Genomic DNA, 10,631 nt, shown 5'->3' with positions numbered 1-10,631 from the left:
GAAAGAAAGAAAGAAAGAAGAAAGAGAGAAAAGAAAGAAAGAAAGAAAGAAAGAAAGAAAGAAAGAAAGAATAAAGAGAGAAAAGAAGAAAGAAAGAAAGAAAGAGGAAGGGAGGGAGGGAGGAAGGAAGGAAAGAAAAGAGGGAGGGAGGAAGGAAGGAGAAATCAAACCTGTTTTAATAAGAGCTCCAGTAGACTCTGAGGCACTTGGTCTCAGACCACACTTTGAAAAGTTCTCGGCAATTACATGGTGAACAGCCTGAAGAGACACATTGGCTACCAGTGGGGAAAGTGGCGGCAACATCCGCAGCAGTTAAGCGCGCTGTTCTGGCGAGCCTGTTGCACGTTGCTGGACGCGTTGCAAGTGCTCTAACTGCTAGTTCTAGCGGCCACTCTAACGCTGCTGCTGTAGTTCTTACACCCAGATTGCACCTCATGGACTCTCTCTGTGTTTCCAAGTTTCCAAACTACATGAAACAAGCAGCATATAAAATGTTCTGCTCCCGATTCCAGGAGCATCTGTGCCATTTCTACATCAAATGCCATCACAAATACATACTGTAGCAAATTAGGGATAGAAGGGATCCTGAAAGCCATTTAGTCCAGTAACACCCCCCCCCAGATTGTTCTTAAGAAAGATTAAGAGATGTGAGAACCACCGCCACCCCCCGCCCCCCGCCCCCCTGCCCTTCTAGCAAGTGGCCATGCCAGGCCTTGAACCCTGTTCTCTCAATTCCCAGCCTTTGGCCCTTTCCTTCCTTAGCAGTAGAGTCCTCACTCTCCTTGGTGTTTGCTCACACATCTGAGAACACCAGGCATTGAGAAAGGCATCGCTTTAATTAACACAGAGGAGGCATGGGCTGGGAAGGTGGGGGGATGAGGAGGGAGTTCCAAGCCATTGCCTATGCCAGGCTCCAAGTTCCAGATGCTGTTTGTCATCAGGGATCATCCACATGACTTCTGTCACCGCAAGATTGGCTGGAGACCATACCCTGCCTGGCTAACATTTTAGGGGCTGGGAGAGGGGTGGAAGCTTCCTGGAGAGAGACAGTTCTGTGCCTAGATCCACTGGGCATTCATGGAGAAACTGACATGAAAGGCAGGATCGTGTCATGGGAAACTCACCCAGTGGTGATTCAGTTCAGGCTTTAGTTCTGCTACTCACTTGCTGTGTGATCTCGAGCCTTTTCCTTAACCTCTCTGGGCCTCAGTTCCATCAGTTGTACTAAAAACAATACATTTGCTATTCTACCTGGTCAACATTAGAAGAAGCCTCAGAAAGAGTCTACTGTAACCCCCTAATTTGACAGACAGGAACTCACTAATTTATTTGCATGAAATCCTAGACACGTGTGAGAAAATGGTGATAATAGCTTGTACATCCTGGTGTCTAAGAATCAAGTTACATGAAGTTAGCCAACCACATACTGCTTCCTAAGAGTCCAGAGGCTGGGGACGTTTTAGTAGCATCCATCTTGGGGTCAACTGGATTCTTGAAGAGGGAAAATGCTCTCAACTCCTTTGTCAAAAGAGTTACAGCAACAGATGTCCTGGAGGGAGACACCCAGAACACAGAATGGGAGCGCGCCCATGCAGAACAGAGGCCTGAGTCCCCGGGGAGTTCTGACACCCAGGCCTGCACACTGAGCTCCAGGGAGAGGCCAGGAGGAAGGCCGTGTCCCGGGGCTGGAGCACGTGCTGGGAGGAAAGGCAGATTAGGGGGCTCTGGAGATCCATCCCAAACGCCCGGAACCCATTGCTGGAGCAGAGCACCGGGGCTCCAGAGACATACTGAGCCGGAGATGGTGGGGGCGGGGTGGGGGCTTTGTTTTATTTTTGGATTTTGCCGAATCCAAAGAATTTGGGAAATTGTGGGAACCGTCGTGTTAAACGCAGCCTCTGCCAGGTTGGCGCAGGCCTGTTTCTAAGTAATTCAATCTGAGGCAGGGAGGAGCTGTAAGTGTGCACGCACGCACACACTCGCGCGCTCACGCACGCCCCGCCTGCAGGGGCCAGCAGCGGCAGGAGGCCCGATCTTCCCGTGTTGATTCCTGAGAGAGTGGCCAAGGCACATGGGCTCGTGGCCAAGATTCATTCATCCATTCACTCCGGCATTTACTGAGCGCCTACAATGCGTCAGGCACGTGGTAAGCTCCGGGATGCGCCCGGGAGCCCAGAGAGGGGGCCCCTCCCTTCACCAGTCCTCACATTCCAGGGCTCCGGGGCGATAGGACTGCAGCTTCTTCCCCCCACCCTCTCTGCCCCGGCCTAAGCAAGTGGAGAAGGGGGTGGGGTGAGGCAGAGACTGTTAGGGAAGAAGAGTAAGGGGCAAGGAGACAGGGACAGACACTGCCAGCGGCTTACCCAACCGCCACGCTTACTTTCCACTTTTGTTCTTGTTCAGGAAGTTGTCAGGGTTCCCTTGATCTTGGGGAGGGGAAGACCTTCCCCAGTCCCAGGGGATACATCATTACAGGTGGAAACCAGCCAAGGTCAGCTCATTCCCCTGGGCCACAGAAGGGCCTGAGGGTACAGACATGTGACCCAATTCTGGCTTAGTAGCTGCAAGAACTCTCCTGGGGAGGACTTGCTTTCCCAAAGAAAAAAAAAAAACAGAGCCCCCTCCCCCTTCTTACCAGCACGTGAATAAATGTGCCTGGAGGCGGTGTAGACACTTTGAAAACCATAAGGCAACGCGTCCAGAAGCTAAGATGGCAGGACTGAGAGAAGAGGCCAGCAGTTGCCAGCATGAGCCACCCCCCCCACCCCCCTCCACCCCCCACCCTCCCCCCCCCTCCCCCTGAGCTGGGCCACTGACCTCTGGACACTCACTGGGCCAGACTGAAAAATACCAAAAAACCCTATTTGGTGAAGTTGGGGTTTTCTGTTGTTTTTTGGTTTTGTTGGTTTTATTTATTTACTTGTTTGTTTATTTAGTTAGCTTATTTTGAGAGAAAGAGAGAAAGCAGTGTGGGAGGGGCAGAGAGAGAGGGAAAGAGAGAGAATCCCAAGCAGTCTCCACACCGCCAGCGTGGAGGCCGATGCCGGCCCCAGCCCACCAACCGTGGGGTCATGACCTGAGCCCAAGTCAGACGCCTAACCGACTGAATCATCCAGGCGCCCCGTGAAGTTGCGTTTTTTTTTTTAATTGGGTTTCCTGTTGCTAGCAGCTCAGGCCGTTCCAAAATGGTCTGAGAGGCCATGTTACTAATATCATCGTGAGAAAGCCAGGCTGTGGAGGGGAGGTGGATCCCAGTCTCAGGAACGGCCACTGGAAAGAGCCAGGAAGAAGAGCTCTTTTTTAAATAAGATCTCTGGGGCATCTGGGTGGCTCAGTTGGTTGAGCATCAGACTTCAGCTCAGGTCATGATCTCACGGTCTGTGAGTTCGAGCCCCATGTCGGGCTCTGTGCTCAGCTCAGAGCCTGGAGCCTGCTTCGGATTCTGTGTTTCTCCCTCTCTCTGCCCCTCCCCCACTCGTGCTCTGTCTCTCTTGCTCTCAAAAATAAACATTAAAAAAATTTTTCAAGTAAGATCTCCCGGGCAACCTGTGTGCATGGTGGATGACTACCTCTCCTCCCCAGGGGCTCGAACACCAAAACTCCCTTCTGAAGAGGGCTTTCTGGATCATCCCAACCCCAATTTCTTGATCTTCAACGTAAGTTGGTATTCTCGTGGCACTAAAGGAACCAGTAAAGACTTTCAAATCCGGTGTCTGTGTGTGTGTGTGTGTGTGTGAGAGAGAGAGAGAGAGAGCGAGCGAAAGAGAGGAAGAGAGAGACAGAGAAACAAAGTTCCTATGTTAAAGTTGCTGTCCCTTTATGTCTGGTAAGAGGGACATTCCTCTGCCTAAGCTTGAATCTGGCTACTCCCTAACTGTGTGCCATTAAGCTACATAACCAGCGTATGCCTCACTTTTCTCATCTGTAAAGTGGGATTATTAAGATAGCCTCTACTTCATAGGGCCATTTTGAGTATTTAAATCAATTCATTTAAAACTCTTAGAATAAGCACCAAGCACATGGTAAATTCCTCAAGAAATATTAGCTAATATTTTAATACTGTGACTGATTCTGAAATGCATGTGATTCCACATTTTTAACATCTCTGTTACATCTGCATGAAATCACGATGTGTCTTTCAGAGGATGGTGTGTCATAAGTGATTGGAAGCATTTTTTCTTTCTCGATGATACACTGACTAATCTTTCTTTTACAATCTGCAACACCTCAGATGCAATTAAATGTGAAATTATCATTGTTTTTGGAGCAGATCTCCTTGTTCTAAAAAGGACGGCTTGCACAGTCCCACTGGCATAAAGATATGTAAAGCAAGCAGGCACTTCATTGTCACAGAGGTGGGAGTTTTGGAGGCTTGTCCCAGGCCACCCGCCCAATATCCTTTGTGCAACTCAAGTATTCTGGTGAAGGGATGGGCAGATCTACGCAGGGGACAAGCAGATCCAGATGGAGATTGGTGGGGCTTTTTGGACTCAAAGTTATGCAAACCTCTGAAGCACTGAGATGGTACTATGAGGTCATCTAAACAGAAAAGACATGGAGGGCCGACCAAGAAGGAGTTCTCCAATGGGACAGCAGGGTCGTGACCACAGCGAGAGTGAGAGCTGACCCTGACAAGGGAAGACAAGTTTCTCCAGCCCCTCATTTGGCCCAGGTGGATTTAGGGAGGCCCGGGCCTTCGCCACCTCCGGGAGGTGCACCTGCACCCCAGAGATCCCCAGTGGGGCTGGGGCTGCTGCAAGTAAGCATTTCGGGAATCCCAGCTTATTGTGGGAAGGTAGACACAGGAAAGAGAGAAGGCCATCCCTCCAATGGAGACGCAGGGGCTACAGTCAGTTTCGATTCAAATAACAATAGAAGCAGGGCCTTCCTTTTGGCTCAAGCAGTGACGCAAATCCTAGGAGCAAAATTATTAGTAATTATATATGACATGATTACTAGCAGCAGCCAACAGGCATCAAGTGCCTACTACATGGGAAGCGCTGGACTGTGCACCATGGATACATGCTTACACAGCTGGGAGGTGGCAGCAATGACTCATTTGACAGGCAAGGGAATGAGACTAGAGAGGTCAGTTAACTTTTCTACAGTCACAGAGCTGGCACGCAGCAGAGTTCAGGTTCAAAGTCAACTTGTCTGACTCCAGAGCCTGGGTTAACCACCATTCATGGTAGAAGTGGAGTTGTTTCTTCTTTTTTTTTTTTTTTTCTAATTTTTTTTTTCAACGTTTTTTATTTATTTTTGGGACAGAGAGAGACAGAGCATGAACGGGGGAGGGGCAGAGAGAGAGGGAGACACAGAATCGGAAACAGGCTCCAGGCTCCGAGCCATCAGCCCAGAGCCTGACGCGGGGCTCGAACTCACAGACCGCGAGATCGTGACCTGGCTGAAGTCGGACGCTTAACCAACTGCGCCACCCAGGCGCCCCTGGAGTTGTTTCTTCTAATGGCAGTGTTTCAGTTGGTTCCTAACTGCAAGGTCTGGATGGGCGTGCCTTCTCTCTCTGCCAGCAGGAACCCCATCACTGCTCTTTAGCTCAGTACACCTGATCAAGGGCTCACCTGGACCGTGGGATCTGCCTCCGTGGCCCCTCCCAGATGGTCCCCCCTCACAGCTTTTTCGTCAGCTCAGACTGCTTCACTGTTCTTGGACACCATAGTATTTCCTCCTAGTTGGGGAGGATGGGAAGTCCAAGACCAAGGTATCCACAGGGTTATTTCTGGTGAGGACTCTCTTCCTGGTTTGCAGAGGCTGCCTTTTTATTGTTTTCTCACATGATAATGAGGGAGGGAGAGAGAGGAGAGAGAGAGAGAAAGCTTTCTCTACTTACAAGGTCAGATTACGTACACTATCTTATTAACCTTCACAATAGTCCAGTACAATGGACGTGATTATCCCCTAGTATAGATGAGGAAACTGAGCCTCAGAGATAAGGTACCTGACTCAAGCTCACAGAGTTAGATGGTGGGCGGAGCCAGAGTTTAAACCCAAGCTTGGACCCAAGTCCATGCTTCTTAGGGTTCATTATGCTCTGTTGGCACCCTGGTGGGGCCCAGGTGGCAGTGCCTCCATGATGATGAACCAAGGTTTAGAGCCAAATCAAGGTCCTGGACTCAGGAGCAGCCCTGAGGACCAAGAGGCTGTCAGGAGGGACAGAATGCAGAAAGGAAAGAGAGAAAGGGGACAAATCTTGATGACTTTCCACCATTGTCACTGTCCCACTTGGAGAGTTCCAGTTGTGTCCTTTTTACCTAGGGCGCCAGGGCCATTTTTCCCCCCTTTACCTTCAAGCTCTCCATCTACAGGTAGACTAGCCTTGCAGACAAGTACCGACCCTGCCTGCCCACCCTCCCCTTGGGCTGTGGAGGAAATGAACTTGTTGCTCCAGAGTCCTCACCCGGTGGAATCACCGTGCAGCCCGGAGGCACTGGGCTGAGGGTCAGGCTGATAACGCTGTTGTCTGGAGCCCCGAGCGAGGCAAAAAAAGAAGCCAGCCTACAGGAGAAAGGTGAAGGCGCTGGCCCTGGCCCAAGAATGACGGAGGCCCCTGGCTCCTGCTGCCCCGTCTCTGTTTCCCTGGCTGAGGAACAATAAGGAGGCGCTGTCAGGAAGTGACATTAAAACGCCATTCCCCTTATACCTCCTTCAGCCCCTGGCAAGAGGAGGTTCCCGGAGGGAATATTTTTAGTTTGACAAATGAAAGCCTGGGACCGAGGACAGGAGGGATTAAGGGAGCTCTTCTCTGACACTCCTGGAGACGGGGAGATGATGAGTCAGATACAGAGGGCTTAGGCACGACTTCTCAAGACATTCCTCAAGCATGAGCACAAGCCGGCAGCTTGAATTCCTCCTGCCGGCAGCCAGCCTGCACTCGGGGAGGAGGGGCCGCCGGGGAGCAGAGCCTCTCCTCCCGCTTCCCTTCCCCAGGCACATTGTTGGACAGCAGCTTCGGAGATCAAAGCCTCCGCCTGTGCTGCTTTCCGGAATCGGGAGTCAGGAGACCTGGATTCGAATCCAGGCTTCCCCACTGGCTGGCTATGATGGGGGGGTGGGGGGGGGGAATGTCCTCATTTCTCCTTCTATGCCTCAGTTTCCTCGTCTGCAAATCGGAAGTGTTGTAATGCCTCAGAATGATTATTATAAGGCAGGACCTTTGAAAACAAGCACTGAGAATGTATGGTGCTGGAGAAACCTGGTTTTCCTGTATTACTCCTAGCACCCCATATGCAGATGCAATCGAAACCTCCCATCGTCAAACAGACCAACCACTCATCAAGTGCTGTGCTTCCTAAGCCAACCTTGTGCTAACTCTCCCTTGTTTAACCTTCTTAACACTCCCAGGGGCAGAGCTCATCACCTGCATTTTATAGATAAGGAAACTGAGGCTCAGAAAGGTGGTGTGGCTTCCTAAGGTCACAGAGCTAACCAGTGGTAGATTGGCATTAGAATCTGACACTCCTGGACTCTGCAGCCCAAGTCCCAAATCCCTGCTCCAGTGACACCCTGGCTGGGCCTGTATCTGGCGGAAGAACATCTCTTATCAGAAGCCACAAGTGACGGTAAGATCAAGGCAGTGCTCCAGGCCAGGCGCCAATCAGGGAGCCAGAGGGGAGGAACAGGCTGCCAGCAGGAGGAGAAGGGCCAGAGGAGACAGAGACTGGAGTCCAGAGCTGGGGCTCAGACGCCAAGCACAGGTTGGAGGAGCAGAGCAGCCACCAGGCTAGAGCCCGGGCCCCTGGCATCTGTCCACAGTGGTCTCCAAAGCACTCGTGGTCATGCGCTGGGAGGTCAGGCACACTGAAAAGTCAGAATCTGCTCAGTTAGTTGGAAAAGGGAATGAGGCTGCCGATGGTCGGTAGAGAGGCGTGTTTCTCACTTTCCAAACAGCTGGCTTGGGTGGGTGCTCCCGGGACTCAGCGCCCAGTCACTAAGTGAATTCCACCCGAGGTATGTAGAGCCATGATGAGCAACCCACCGGCAGGCCCACGTTGCCCATGCACTTGAATTTCATTGGCCCACGATGGAATTTCAGGATGAATAGTAAAAGGCCATCATCGATGAGTGCTGCTTCTCAAAAATGCCAAGAGTGATCGATCATTCCATTGCTAAAATCAGCGTTTTTTCACTTATTAGCATCTTCTTTTTAAGTAGGTGATCTAAGTCCTGAGAATTCACTGTTTATCCTCTCATGGACTATAATAGGGCTATTTTTTAATGTTTTTTTTATTTTAGAGAGAGAGAGACAGAGCGTGAGCGGGGGAGGGGCAGAGAGAGAAGGAGACACAGAATCTGAAGCAGGCTCCAGGCTCCAAACTGTCAGCCCAGAGCCCCACGCAGAGAGGCCCAACCAACTGAGCCACCCACGCTCCCCTGAGAGCTATTTTCTTTAAAACAGAAAACACAAGGTGGCCCATAAGTTTGGTTATTTGTTTTTCTTTAATGTGCCCTCAGGAATCAAGGAAAGAGAGAATGAGGAAGGAACAACAGAGAGAGAGAGGCCACCGCTCACACTGCAAACTCACGGGAAGGATTCCGCACTGCCAGTGACACCAAGCCAAGGTTCAAGAGACTTCTAGCGGCACCTCTCTTGGCGCCCTGGCTGATACGCCAGGCAATCAACCATGTCTCCATTTTTGCATTAGCCACTGAAAATGCTCAGAACTGATTTTGCATCTTTCCTACGAGCCACAGGACCTTTGGCCAAGTCACTTAAACTCCATGAGCCTAAATCTCCGGGTGGGGTTAATTACCACCTGTCTCTTAGGGTAGCTGTGGAAATAAAATGAAAGATTATGATATAATTTATTAAGCATATATATTAATTATTGAGTACCTATTATGTGCCCGGCACATGCCTTATTTATTTATTTATTTATTTATTTAATATGTTTATAAATATTTTATATATACTTCATATATACTTATGTATTTATATCATTCCATATATATTTTTTATATTTATGTATTTTTATATATAACATATATATGTTTGTGTTTGAGAGTTGTTTGTGGGAAGGAGTTGTAATTCACCTCAATATCATGGAGCAGAGCAGGTAAAAAAATAATAATAATAACGAAATGAAGACTTAATTTACTCTTCCTGGACTCCACAACAACGCTGGTGTGTGTTTCAGGCAAACTTCTTTGGCTGCAAGATCATAAAATCTCTTAAACACTAGGATTGCAAGGGGTGGGTGTAGGAGAAGTGGGTGCTGGAAGGACGTCAGTGGGGACAGAGGGGTCTTATTGAGGTGCGAGGATGGGCTTCACAGGACTGGGGAGGAGAAACCATCCAGCAGTACATCCATCAGGACAAAGCCAGAGTACTTGCCAGAACTGTGGCTTTGTCCTCCTTAGAGAGCCCTGTCCAGCTCTCACAGGGGTGGGTAGTCCCATAGGCACAAGCTGTTCTCCAGCTCCCAGCTGGCCTGCCCTCTCCTTCCATTCTGTGTGCCTCTTCTCCTTCCAGTGGCCTCTGTGCACTTTGCCACCTTCTCTGTATGTCACAGGCTGACAGCTCCAACCTCCTGTCCCACCTGCCTCATTGTCTCACTATTTCCGAGGTCAGATTCCCCAAGGAGGAAATCTGAGCCAACTCCTCCACTTTCTCCAAGATGGACTCTGATTCCATCGATTTCCACCTCTGGTAGATCCCGTGGGGCTGAAGGCTTGGGATAGGGGACAGGGCACAAAATACATCAGCCACTTACTTGGCTTCCCCTTGAGCAGAGACATGGTTGTCATGTCATGTCCGGACACTCGGACACTTTCCAGTTAACTTCTTCCTGTGGCCTCAGACTATAATTACTCTTTTCCCACAGTTTCTAGAGTTAGGAAGGCTGGGATCTGAATCCCAGCCCTACCACAAACCAGCCGCTCTGTTTTGAATAAGGATCCTCTCAGACCCTTGGATTCTTGTTCTATAAAAGGTGATCCTAATAGTACCCACTTCATTGGGTTGTGATGCCACACGAATAGGATAATTAGGACGGAGCCTGAAACATAGTAAACCCTTAGCACCTGCAAGTTGTTCTTGCTACTGCTGCTATTACTATTCAGAGTTGGATGGAATTGGCTCATATCTCATTTCTTTCCCTCGAGAAAGCTTCTTTCCTCTCCTAGCCTCAATTTCTCCATCTATATCACAGGGCATCTAAGCCCTGCCTCACAGGGCTGATACAAGGAGTCAACATGTCAGAAATGTCGACATCTCAAGCAGTACTTGGTAGACACTAGATATTGTTCCCTTTCTCTCCCTCGTTCTTTAGGTGGGTGTTCCTTGAATGTTTTCCCAAGAAGCCAGGGTCCTCCCTATATCATACCTCTAGAAGCATCCCATAAAGGCTTAACCCTTAAGGTCTAGATCCAACCAGTGGCTAAAAACTCATCCCCAAGACTCCATAACACAATAGAGCAGACCAGAATCATGGAGGCCAACTGGTTTCATAATTTACAGATGGAGACACTGAGGCCCAAAGACAAGAGGTGATAGGCCCATGTGAAAGAGTGACCAACCCAGAAGGAAGACTCTGCCTTTCCTGTCCAGTGCTTATGCCACATTTCATTTGCCCTCAGTAGATATTTCTATGTGGGGTTCCCTTTTTTGCTAGTCA

The 10,631-nt window shown here is 49.7% G+C and overlaps 1 long non-coding RNA gene across 1 annotated transcript; it reads left to right on the top strand.

Moving 5' to 3' along the window:
* The first annotated feature begins 2,011 nt into the window (after nucleotides 1–2,011).
* LOC132687885 (uncharacterized) lies at nucleotides 2,012–8,805 on the top strand. The gene is made up of 3 exons (XR_009614314.2): nucleotides 2,012–2,146; nucleotides 3,583–3,656; nucleotides 8,470–8,805. It is a non-coding gene; the product is annotated as an uncharacterized LOC132687885 (long non-coding RNA).
* The last annotated feature ends 1,826 nt before the right edge of the window (nucleotides 8,806–10,631 follow it).

The sequence above is a fragment of the Panthera onca genome, chromosome E1, assembly GCF_046562875.1.
Source record: "Panthera onca isolate mPanOnc1 chromosome E1, mPanOnc1 haplotype 2, whole genome shotgun sequence".
NCBI classification, from domain to species: domain Eukaryota; kingdom Metazoa; phylum Chordata; class Mammalia; order Carnivora; family Felidae; genus Panthera; species Panthera onca.
This window is presented reverse-complemented; position numbering and strand designations above follow the sequence as displayed.